The 11,472-nt window shown below is 32.6% G+C and overlaps 1 protein-coding gene across 1 annotated transcript in view; it reads right to left on the reverse strand.

Moving 5' to 3' along the window:
* The window catches only part of LOC115875772 (zinc finger protein 90 homolog), a 288,452-nt gene extending 280,135 nt beyond the window's left edge, over positions 1-8,317 (reverse strand). Inside the window, exon 1 of the mRNA XM_030891277.1 lies at positions 8,055-8,317. The gene's annotated coding sequence lies outside the window, so the exon portion shown is untranslated. The remainder of the gene's footprint in view (positions 1-8,054) is intronic.
* Positions 8,318-11,472: the final 3,155 nt, after the last annotated feature.

Consider the following 11,472-nt stretch of genomic DNA (forward strand, 5'->3'; position numbering starts at 1 on the left):
CATTACTTTTATGTGCAATGTACAATGTACAATATACAATGTTTTATTTGACTGATCTGAATTTATTGATGTATATATAATATTATGTTACTATTGACAGAGTTCGAAATCTTAATCATTTTAGATATAATATTCAAGATCTTATCTCAGTTATTATCTTAAGTATATTTGTTTTTTTTTATATAAAATACAGGGTGTCATTGAAATGGTGTAAAAATCGGGGGGTGATAGTACTCCTAAAAATAGTAAAAAAAGTTTAATCAACATCAACTTATGCCATAAGTTATGGCGGTTCAAAAGTAACCAAGTAGTTATCAAATAATTAATTGAAAAATCAAAATTTCATGATTTTTAAAACATCTTATTGCTTTAAAAAAACGAAATAATCCACTAGATTTCTACCTCTAACGCCACTTGAAAGCTTTGGTTTACTCAGTGCCGATTAATACTGAAGAGCAACTACTGCAACGCATTATTGACTGTTCCAATCAAATTTGGACAACACCAAGGATATTCCACAGGGTACGCAGATCTTGGAGAAGAAGAGCAGATGTCTGCATTGAAATGAATGGTGGTCACTTTAAACATTTACTATGAGTGAATTAAGGAATGCATTATTTTAATAAGGAATTTTGGTAATTGTTTTATTTCGTTTTTAAAGCAATAAGATGTTTTAAAAATCATGAAAAATTGATTTTCCAATTAATTATTTAACTATTTGGTTACTTTTGAACCGCCATAACTTTCATAAGTTTATATTGATTAACCAGTTAGCAACCCATCAGAGCAAACTGTTTGCCTTCAATTTTCTCGAAAACTACCGCTCTGGGTGATGTGCAACAAGAGTACCTTTTTTGTAGGAAAAAGTATGTAGTTTTCAAAAAATGAACCCACACACGTTGCAAAAAAAGTAACCTCAAAAAAGTTATTTACGAAACATCCCCATACCCTTGAAAAAACAACCCTTTCCGCTTTTCCAAATAATTTTTCAGTATCACCATTAGATTTAGGGTCAAAATTTATGGCAGTGTATTTTTTTTGGAAATTTTATATCGTTTTTTAAGCCTACAATTTCAAAACAACTGTTTTTTAAATTCACCCTTTTAGTGCCCCTAACTCCCTTAATATGCATTTTCCGCCCTAAGCTTATAGGAACTTTTTTTACTATTTTTAGAAGTACTATCACTCCCTGACTTTTTTTACACCATTTCAATGACACCCTGTATAAAACAGAAATATAAAACAGAATACACTATTGAGAATTGATCTAATACTAGAGCACAATAAGAACCTAGTACGCAGAATTGTAGGTGTCGTCACTAAAAACTGCCCCACGGGGATAAATCTTGTGAGATGGAAGATTTCCAACGACGACTACTGCAGAGAATGCGAAGAAGAAGAAGAAACCATAGAGCACCTGCTGTGCCACAGTCCGGCACTGGAAAACCCACGCTTTAAAACTTTAGGGCACGGTTTTTTGCAGGGACTAGAGGAAGCAGCAGAAGCCAACATCAACGACATCGGGAACTTTGCAAGGAGCTGCAATGGAAGTGCTTTAACGCAAAGAAAGAATTGAAGAAGGTTTGGTATACAATAATATAGGGAGTGCAATTGCAATGGGTCTAAGGCCTCCGAGTGAAGGATCACACAGGACCCCAAACCCCAGCAACCTAACCAAAGAATAGTTCCGAAATAGAAAGGAAAATTTTCTAACCTAAAAAAAATTGTTTTGATGGAACTCTTTGTTAATAAATTTTATCAATTCATTGAATTTTACTACCCTTTGATCAATTTTGTTTGAACCATCTGAACCTAGTAAGTCATAAATTTTCATCCGTACCTGTATAAAACTACTGAAAAAATAAACATTTTCGTCATTTTATTTGTTAAAAATGTCTCTTGGTAAAAATCGCTACGAGCTACCGTTCTCAAGATATTTAAAATGGAAATAGTCAATACATACATGTCATTATGAGAAAAAATAGCCATGTTGAGTAGATATTTATTTGACTGATTTTATAAATTTGGGAACTTTTTAACTTTTTTTTCGGACGAAAAGTTATTACTCTTCAAACCAATTAAAAAATATATAGGTGGGGCAGTCTACACGTAGAAGTCATATTGACATAAATTAAAAAAATCTCATATAAAAAAACTCCCAGACACCAATTTTTGTCCAAATATCGATTTTAGTTCAGAAATTATTTAGAAAAAATTGAGATAAAAATGAAAATTCCACACCTTGTATCTCCGAAAGTAAGCATTTTAGAACATACATTTATACGAACTTTTTTACTTATTTTATGTGCAGAATACACTCTATCGAAGTTTCCCAAATACAGTTCGGACCATCCCGTACAATAGGTGTTTTGAGAATAAAATTGGTAAAATGTAGGCATGTAGGAAAACATTTTTACCTATAAAATGAACGGGTTCAATTATAACAGTAGATGATACTTACACCAGTTCCTGTTCTTGTCCACTGTATTTACATTTTTTGTTTTATTAAAACTATAACAACATGCTGGTTTTAAAGGAAGTATACTCTTTAACTTTAACAGGGGCTACCGTTATGTTTTTATAAACAATTTACCTTTAAAAAACTTGTTTGAAGAGTTTTAACGGCTACTAAAAATCCTAATATAAATAAACTTTCTTTTATTATGCGTCCTTCCATCGAAAACAAATATTAGCCACTTATTTATATATATACGTACACACTTTCAGGATGTGTGCTGTTAGTGTTATAGGAATTACCAAAATAAATAGGGTCACGTTCGAAACGACACACACTGGCACGTCGCACAGTGCTTCGTCCCATGGACAAAAATCGAAAAAAAAAGTTAAAATTTACTAATATCTGAATATGTAATTTTATACTTATAGCAATGTTCAACCATCCTGTATATCATTTTTCATAAACAGCGTTTTTTGTTAGCAAATATTTTCACTAAAAATAAATTTTGCGATCATTATCTTATATCAGTGAAAAGAATAACATTCATAGTAGTTCTGTATATGGAGTTAAACGGTACGTACTTAATTGAAAGCCACTATGGATATTGTTAAACAAGGTATGTACTTTAAATTTATTTCTAAACAAGTTCGTGATTTTAGTCATTTTTCGTTAGTTTTTATTTATTTTTTAAGATGATTCTTAAATGGGTATAAAAATTTTACGTTTTCAAACTTCAAAAAGGCATTAAAAAAAACATATCAAAACATATCGTATTTATTAAATATTTTTGTTGTCATATTCATACACTTATAATTTTTGTATAGTTCACCTGCGTCTGCTTGCGACGAACTTTATTTTATAATACTTTTCAGATGAAGTAAAATTGATAAGCAATGCCAATCTTACTGGTTAATACTTGGCTTGATCATAAGGATAAGAACTCAAAATTATTTGTATTTCAAAAAATGTGTTCTTTATTAGATATTGGTAAACCTTCCAGTCCAATGAGACACCACTTGTGCCTGAAAAAGCCCACTATGTTGGAGCGAAACGTGGCATATAAAAAGTTTCCATCTTTCATTTTATTATAAAACCTTATACCCAAGAAAAGGAAAAAATAATATATGGATATGGTCTATTAAAGAGGTAACTATTAACATCCGAACACCTCATATCAACAAAAAGAACAGTAACAACGCGAAAAAGTAACATATTAGAAAATGATGTACAGAAATATCTTATATGTGAGGATAGTTCACCTACTTGTGATTTGGATACTATAAATTTAGAAGATTCTGTCAGCAGTGATTCTTCTGAATCAGAATAGTTACGATCTATGCATTTTGTTGTCCTAAAGTAAATTTATAGTATCTTAAGTTTCTTTTAATTAAATATAGCATTAATGTTTCTTTTTCATTAAAGAAAAACATTTTTATCTTATATTAGGCTTATATTGTAGGAATCATGTTCTAATGTTATTCCAATTCTTTTTTATCACAGGGATTTATTTAATACTTACACCGTTTTCATACTATAAATTATTATTTCCTTAGATGGAACACAGCTCCAACATTTTTATTATTTATAAGATTTTTTTTTCATAAACGTGGGACTAAGAAAATCAACATTTAGTACAATGTGAGTACTCATCATTTGTGTCAAATAAACCTAGTTTGAATAAATTGCCTACAATAAAAGAGAAGTTTTGCATTTTTGTCCTCTAGAGCCATATGTTCGAAGCACTGTGCGTCGTTTCGTTAGATGTTTTTTATTATTGTAATTAACTTTTGGGGAAAAACTCAACAAGAAAAACAGTTATTCAGTTATGAAAACAAAATAATGGCAAACATTTCAATCGTTTATGATTTGCTGACGATTTTTTCTTAATTACATTGAAAGGCTCAAATACACTGACGACCAGGTCGCAGCGACCAGTATTTGAATCAATGTTATTACTGGTCGCAGCTGCGTTTCCTAATTACATGGAATCAAATGCTGGTCGCTGCGACCTGGTCGTCAGTACGTTTGAGTCCTTAAACGGCCCACAGACGATCCAATCTGTTGTACAACAAGTTGGACGATTTGGTTTGATCCATCTATTTAAACGATAATCGTAACATCTGTGGGCTTGTCGTCCAACTTGTCGTTAAGACGCGGTTGGATCGTTTGGTAGTTCAGCATGTTTTAAGCGGGCCACTCACGATACTGCGGCGTCATATAAAAGAATCGTACAACAAAATTGAACAATTTTGCAGCAAATTGACAATGATCACTCACGATCAAACCTTTAGTTTAAAACTGTTGTTCAAGCAAACATGTCGGAAAGCGAAGAAGAAATTTGGTAACAACAGCTGCAGTATGTGCAGTGCAAACAATAATTGAAAAACGAAAGAAACGATATTGTAATCGAAGGTGGTGGTATTATCGAAAGAATGGTTAATAAAAAGATCCACATATTCACATATTAATTTATTCGAAGAATTATACGGCTGTACCCAGATGATTGGCGTAATTATCTACTAATGGACGAAGACTCATATTTAGAGTTACTTAATTTAGTTGCACCCTTCATTAGAAGAAAAGATACGAATATGGGCTCCACTTCTTTCAATTTTGCAACTAGAGTACTCATTGCCCGTTTTCTTGCTACACGATCATGATACTCTGGGGCTTTAACTTTCGAAAGACACGTAAAACTTCCGTAGATTTCAAAAAACTTAGTTAAAAATTGCTGGGAATATTTAGACATCTTTACAGAAATCGGCACGATTTTACTGCTGCAGTTAAAAGTTTCGAACTGCGATCCAATACAATTCAACTAGGTCTGTTGTGCACACACACGATACAATATTGTCAATTGTCGTCCGATTTTGTCGTATCCAACATAATCGTAGTGCGGCGTAGTATCAGGAGTGGCCCGCTTTAAGTGCTGTTAACAAAGTGAGTTATGTTGATGTAAATAATAACTGTTTATGTGTTTATATATTTATAATTAATTTATTTTTAATTTCTAAAATATTTCGATGAAAAGAAAATAGGTAAAAGTGGGCAAAGCTGTACCGATCAAGCTTAATCACGTGACTAAAAGTTTATTTGATATGAACTATATAGATTTTAATACCAATGCTCGAATAACGGCGTCGAGTAGGCTTGGAAATGAACATTGATGCCATTCCCTTTCCCAAAAATGCCATTTTTTTTCAATCATATTGTATTACTCAATTATGATAATATTACATTAAAATAACAAAGTATAATAAAATACTAAAAAAGTAAGAACGAAGAAATAAAGAAATAAAACATCGTCGAAAAAAAAATATTAGATTCTAATATAAACTTTAAAATTAAGAAATTAATTAATATTCAAAAGAAGGTTCAAGAAAATACACAAACATATACTTTAAAATTAAATAATTAAAAACAAATTAAAAAAAAATACTACTAAACTGGCATGTAGAAAAACCAAAACCTCTGGTGCATTTTGTGCCAAATCATTTATATAGATAAGAAGTGATTGTGTGTTGTATTGCTAAAGAAATGATATTAACCAAATCCAAATATCATTATTTCTGAAACAGGAAACCTAATGCTAAAAAAGTCAAGTATGACTTTTTGATAAGAATTTACATCAACGAAATTTCTGTAATAAATAAATATCATTATTTTTATGAAGCAGAGAAATTAATGCTAAAAGAATCAGGTATTAATCTTTTTATTAGAGTTTATTTTGTGATGGGTGATTATATAATATGGGTGGTTCTTTATGAAGAATAATATTATGGGTGGTTCTTTATGAACTTATTACTATTTGTATGATGTCTAGATTAAACTTTTTTTATAATAATTTGTCAATATGTATCATCAAAAAAACGGGTAAGTCAATTTTTTGCTATATTTAAATATTCGGTGCATTTTGTTCAGAGTGAACGTAAGCAACTATAGAAGCCGCAAAACTGGGAAAAAAGCAACTTAGTCGGAAGATATATCACACTCTATGGTTATTCTATCCAGGAAAAACAGCAGACAAGTCAAGCTAAAAGAGGAAAGAACCAGGCAACTCATTGTTTAGTTCATCCGTTACAATGCTATTTCATCTAATAAAAAATACCTTTACCAAGTTCTAACAAATCACTATTACCCTATTTTTATGAGTTCCTGTACTCTATTTTTGTAATGTTTTGATCAGCACTTTTTTCAGTTTGGCGAAAAATTGACTTACCTGCTTTTTTTCCCGACCGCGACCCTTCATTTTCTAATTTTGCTAATGTGTTGATTTTTCCCTTTATACAGGGTGTTTCCAAAAACATATGCCATCTCTCGTGGGGAAACTCTTCACGTAAAAATAATATTTATTTTTCATATCAACATAGGTCCCATTTTTCTAGTGTTATTTTTTTGGATTTATTAGGTATAATTTTCTTCCAAGTACTTTTAGCGATTCCAATGAAATTTTGAGGGTAAAGGTTACTGTAAATGCGATATATTTTCATGCTAAAAAAGTGTCGCCTGTTCACCAGGGACGTGTATACGGGTTATCACTGGAATATTTTTTTAAAAATGCATGTACTCACTGACTTTTTCTTCTCTTGTTAGGGAAATAGTAAAGCCAATTAATGCCAATTAAAAGTTGTCTCTTGATATTTTGTCGATTTTGGTCTCTTTGATGAGATAGACGCAATTTTATTAATTTGCTTTGATCTAATAGCTAATATAGCTATTAGATTAGACTATTAGCTAATATAGCTAATAGTCTAATAGCAACCTTTAATATAAATTAATATCATTAACTTGCTGCTTAAGTTTTAAATAAATATTCATTGATTCCTCATCAAAAAATATGAAAAAAAATCCTATAAACATGGGTATGGAAATGCATAGTTTCGTAGTTTTAAAATTACAGGATGTTAAAACTTTTGAAATTAGGTCTTTTGTAATTATCTTAAATTCCATTATTTTTTTATTTGGATTTGCTGTAGATTAGTCTAAGAGTAATTATAACTAATAGTAATAATATTTAATAATAAATTACAGAAAATAAATAATTTATTAACTTTATTTTTAATTTAATTTTATTAATTGTGATTAATAAAATTATTGCGTTTATCTCATCAAGGAGATCGACAAAATATTAAGATACAACTTTTAATTGGCATCAAACGGACTATAGAATTTTGCTATCAAAGAAGAAAAGTCAGTGGTGTACATGTTTTTTTTAATATTCCAGTGATAATCCATATGCACACCCCTGATGAATCTATCGACACTTTTTTAGCATTGGAATATAGCACTTCTAGTAACTTTTACCTTCAAAATTTCATTCAAGTCACTAAAAGCACTTGGAAGAAAATAATAATAGATCGAAAAAAAATAAAGACTTTAATCCCCCGTAGATACGAAACAAAGCAGAATCGGACCTATGATGATACGAAAAATAAATCTTATTTTTACGTGAGGAATTCCTCCACGAGAGATGGCACATGCTTTTTGAAACACCCTGTAGATCTTTGTCTGGATAATTTGTTATTGTAAAATAAATTGTCATATGAATGACACCATGAGAGAAAGGCAATAATGAAATATTAAAAAAAATACAAACCTTATTCTACGTAAAATTATATTGTATCTTAAATCCTAATAATAAACTTTAAAATATAAATAATAATAAAAAACGAAATTAAAAAACTGGCTCTAAACTGGCATAGAGAAAAACAAAAAAACTGGTGCGTAACTTTGCGTCAAATCATATGTTTCGATTGGTCGCGCGCGCGTATATTTCGCGACCGCGTCGTCGTCGGCGTCGTCGAGAGCGAGCGGCGCCGGTGTGGCAACGTCGCTGGCAGCGCGGCAACGACTGGCGGCATAAGGCACGAGGCGCGCGCCCGACCGCCCAGCCGAGCCCCCCACGAAACGGCGCTCTACGGGGACCGATCGATAAGCAAGATCGACAATATCGACCGGAAGATATTTACTATCTTTGCCATCTTTTAGGGGGATATAAAAATTGGTCAACTGCGAGTCGGACTCGCGCACGAAAGGTTCCTGCACGTCATCAATCACATCGACATTGACACTAAAGCCTATAAACCTGAGTAAATGAAATTTTAGCAAAAATGTTTAAATTTGTTTACTTATTTAAGATACCAAGCAGCTCTTCATTATACTTTATAGAGCAAATGATTGTAACAGATATTTTATTTAGATTAAAGCTGCAAAAATTAGTTTAAACCGATTTTTATTATCGCCTTGTTGGTCACATTGCGCCATGTTCAGCAATGTTGTCGTGTATTATTTGACAATTATCCTAGTGTCAGTCATTATTTTGTATAATATCCTGTTGTTGAATTTTGGGGAGTAATTCTCGTTTTTTGCCGTTTTTCATAGTTTTTTTTCCTAAATTGTACTTCTAAGCACAAACAGTTCTTTTAAGAACTAAATTTTCGAGATTTTTTACTGCATTTTTTGAAATTGTGGATTGAAAATATGCCGAAGCCTTCAAACAGTCGAAGCAAAGCGCTTTTAGCTTCCCTGATAAAATATTTTGAGCGCAAACGTGACAATAAAGGTCCTTTATTATCCTTGAATGCAGTCAGAGAAGTAAGATTGGTTGGTAAGCACATTATACCACTTTCAAGTTATTTCTACTTATTTCAATTTGTAGCAAGTAGCTGCTGACATAAAAAAAATATATATAAAAATTATATACTAAATATATTGTTTGTCACTTTTAAATTAAGATTCGTCTCAAAAATCCATCACAATCTGGCAGCGCTGTCGCCATCGCTTGTCACTCAAAGTTGATGATGTGCATCGGAAAATGTTTTAAAATTTCAAATAAACTTTTTTTCCGATTTAGCTGAAATTTTGAATGCGCGTATAAGTAATTAAAAAAAATGAAGAAACACATTACTAAAAATGGTATTAATCAATAATAAATATGTAAAAAGTAAAAATAAATATGTAAAAATATGTAAAAATTAAAAAAAAAACGATTAAAAAAAGTCGCCTTCACTAGGATTCGAGCCTGCCTTACTACGGCTCCAACGTCATAGCAGCGTAAAGTCCTAACGCTTTAACCACGCGGCCACCGAGGACTTGAAAGATTCTATGTAAAATTCTTACTTAAAAGATAATGTTTAGTGAAAGTACTTTTTATGTATAAACGTTTATTTAATTCTGTTTTTAGTATTTGTTCTTATAGCGGCAACATAGATACAGTATCTGTGAAAATTTCAACTGTCTAGCTGTAACGGTTCATAAGATAGACCTTTGTGACAGACGGACGGACGGACGGATAGCTAAGTCTTAGTAATAGGGTTCCCGTTTTTACCCTTTGGGTACGGAACCCTAAAAACGGATTTTTACTAGCGTTTCTATGTAGCATGAGTGGGAATCACTGACTGCGACCTTAAAGATCTATTTTATTCCCCTTCCTTAAATTATACCTCATCGTACAGTCTATAACCCTTATAACCCATCATACTTCAGGATTTTCCTGTTCTAGGAGGGACAGAGTATTTCCCATCCTCCTCTGACAACAGATGTTCTTCCTCTGACGGTATACGCACAACCAAACTTATATGGAATCACTCTTTATTTCTGACTAAATTTCTTGCAAGGAAAAAAATTATTATAAGGCTTTTTGTTGTAAATAAACATGATAATAAAAAATAAGCAGCTGCTGCGATTTATTTTCTTTTGAATTTTGTGTTCAGTAGTAAAATCACGATTGTCTGGTAATTTTCATTCGACCCAAAAGAAATGCCTTATGTTAGATTAACAGATGTACAGAGGTGAAGAATTATTACTCTTTTGAAGAAGGAATGCCCCAAAGAGACGTAGCAGAGATAGTAAGCGTTACCCAGAATGTTGTATCGAAAACATATGCAAGGTACTTCGAATTAGGAACACACCAGAACAGGCACAGACAAAGTCGTCAAAGAGTCACAACTGAACAAGGCCGCCTTGTGTGCCAAATTGCTAGAAGAAATCCCAATGTTTCTCATCCAGAGCTAGGTTTCTCATCCACAGCTACAGGTGTGAACGTTTCAGTTGAAACAATAAAAAAAAGGTTTTGTGCTCAAGGGTTTAACAGCAGGAGAGAGTTACGGATCCCAGATCCCACAGTTATCTCGGCAAAATAAAATTGACCGGCTAAATTGATGCCTTCAACATCAAAACTGGACAACTGAAAATTAACAAAATGTTCTTTTTTCGGATGAGACCAGAATTGGCCTAAGATCAGATGACCATCGAATTTGGATTTTCAGAGCCCCAGGAAAACGAGCGAGACTCCAGGCAGCGAAATCTGTACCAAAATATAAAGGAGGAACTGTAATGTTCTGTGGAGATATTATGCTCGGAGCAAAAACTTCAGTGTTACTACTTCAACAAAGTTTAACGGGTCGGAGGTATGTTGATTTAGTGCTAGAACCAATTGTTAATCTTTGGAGAGTTGCAATTGGGCATAATTTTAACTTCATGCACGATGGTGCACCTCCCCATACCAGCAGAGTGACAAAAGAATGTCTTGACACGGAAGGTGTCATAGTTTTGGACTGACCTGCATGTTCACCAGGTCTAAACCGTATCGAACACTTGTGCGACCAGCTTAAAAGAAGGGTTAGAACTCGTCGAAACAATCCAGGAAATCTCGCACAGCTTATGGATGCAGCATTAGCAGAATGGGAAAACATGCTCTAGACAACGTTGTTAATAATAAGAAGCATGCCAGCGCAGATAGAAGCTTGCATAAGGGGTGACAACAAGGATTATTAAAGTTATTAATTTCCTTTTTGTTTTTGCTTTTTGGCCTTATTTTGAGAACTGATTTTTTTTATTGCTCTATGGATTATTTTTCATTAAAACTCATTGGTCAGGACTGAGTTTTATTCATAAATACAAAATTTTCATACGTCTCAAAAATTATGAAAAATAATAGATGCTTCCATATAAGTTTGGTTGTGTGTACACCCTCCCATGGTAGGGGTTTGGCCCTCCGTGCCCTTCATAGTCGA

This window comes from Sitophilus oryzae, unplaced genomic scaffold (genome assembly GCF_002938485.1).
Source record: "Sitophilus oryzae breed Bouriz unplaced genomic scaffold, Soryzae_2.0 scaffold_1396_pilon_pilon, whole genome shotgun sequence".
NCBI classification, from domain to species: domain Eukaryota; kingdom Metazoa; phylum Arthropoda; class Insecta; order Coleoptera; family Curculionidae; genus Sitophilus; species Sitophilus oryzae.